This window comes from Capricornis sumatraensis, chromosome 16 (genome assembly GCF_032405125.1).
Source record: "Capricornis sumatraensis isolate serow.1 chromosome 16, serow.2, whole genome shotgun sequence".
Taxonomy (NCBI): Eukaryota; Metazoa; Chordata; class Mammalia; order Artiodactyla; family Bovidae; genus Capricornis; species Capricornis sumatraensis.
Genome location: NC_091084.1, coordinates 73,059,714 through 73,061,764, shown reverse-complemented (window position 1 = coordinate 73,061,764; position 2,051 = coordinate 73,059,714).

Here is a 2,051-nt window from a genome sequence, read left to right as displayed (position 1 = left end):
TCTCATATTTCCTGTTCATCCCTTTTATATTCTTTTTGACAAAATCAGTGGCGTTCTCTTTGCTTTGCTTCTGGCTTTCCATTTATTCTTCTCTTTATCCTAACCAATAAAGATAGATGGATATGTGATTAGGAGGCACTTATAAATATATTCATTAAATATATGCATAAATATGAATATATGTGATAATAATACAGGTTATAAATATTTATAAATATCTGTTTATATCAATATTAATATTTATAAACATTTTATTAATATTTATAATCATTAATTTTTAAGTATGCAAATACTGATTTATATATTATAACAATAATATATTAATTTTATAACATTTATAAATATTTATAATATTTATTAATATTTATAAACAGATTATAAATATTTGTGTTCATAGTTTTTAATTTACAAAATAAGAACATGTAGAACATTATTATTAGGTCTCTTTTATGTAACAAAATCAATTGCAAGATGAGGACAATTTATAATTTCCTTTATGATTCTGGATATTTATAGGACATATATATTGTTAACATTTAACAAGTGAAAATTTGAACTTACAGATGCTAAGTGACTTGCTAAAGGTCAGGCAATCAGTAATGAACAAATAGGTCTTGTATCAGTTAGAGTACTTTCGCAGAGGGTAAAATAAACCTGCCGCTGTTGCTAAGTCAGTTCAGTCATGCCTGACTCTGGGAGACCCCGTGGACGGCAGCCCACCAGACTCCTCCGTCCATGGGATTTTCCAGGCCTAAAGGGGAAAAGTAAGTTTGTCAGACTCAGAGGTGCTTACCAAAATCAGAAAAGGTGATGAACTGAACTCATACAGCAGCTCCAAAGTCTCTGGATCATCTCAAGAGCGTTGCTGGAGCAAATTATTCTCAACTGTTTTAAGTCTGCTTTGTTTGTCTCCCAGGATTCGGATCCTGTGGAGGAGACCCTGGTTGGTCTTGTTTGGGAAATGCATCTGCTTTTTCTACAGAGGTGTGGTTGACACCTTGATGAAGTGCTCCCAGACTGTGTCAAATGAAAGGAGGACCCTACCCCCCTACCCCTGCAAGAAGGTAGCATAAATGCTGGTTAGGTACAAGGCTTCAAGCGTCCCCACAACCTATTTCCTAGTCTTAATAAAATGCAGGGGTCATATGTATACCTATGGCTGATTATGTTGATGTTTGGCAGAAATCAACAACATTCTGTAAAGCAATTATCTTTCGATCAAAAATAAATACATTAAAGAACACTTTTTTATTTTGTATTGGAGTATAGCCAATTAATGTTGTGATAGTTTCAGGTGAACAGCAAAGGGATTCAGCCATACATTCACATGTTTCTATCCTCTCCCATCCAGACTGCCACATAACATTGAACGGAGTTCCCTGTGCTCCACAAGTGGTCCTTGTTGGCAATCCATCTTAAGTAAAGCAGTGTCTACATGTCAATCCCAAACTCCCTAACTATCCCTTCCTCTCGTTCTTCCACCCTGACAATCAAAAGTCCGTCCTCTTAAGTCTGTGAGTCTGTTTCTGTTTTGTTCATTTGTATCATTTCTTTTTAGATTCCACATAAAAGCGATGTCATATGATACTTCTTCTTCTCTGACTTACTTCATTCAGTATGATAGCCTCTATATCCACCCACATTGCCGCAAATGGTAATATTTCATTCTTTTTAATGACTGAGTGATATTCCCTTGTGTATTTGTTCCACGTCTTCTTTATCCATTCCTCTGTCTATTGAGGTTGCTTCCATGTCTTGGGTATTGTAAATGAACATTGGGGTGCATGTATACTTTGGACCGTGTTTTCATTTCCTAGGCTTTCTGTTCCCAATTCTTATACCTTTTCTGTGATACAAGTAGATTTTTTTTCCTTGTAATCAGCAGCTCTAGCAGCTACAGACATACTGGCAGTCAGTTAAACAATTTGAGACATGGGTTAGAGAGCTATAACTTCTTTGGAATCATGTTGAGATGCATGTGCCCTGCTTCCATCAGTAACCTCACCGCCAACTCCTGACTACTGCTTCTTGTTTGTGAGGACCAATCAGAT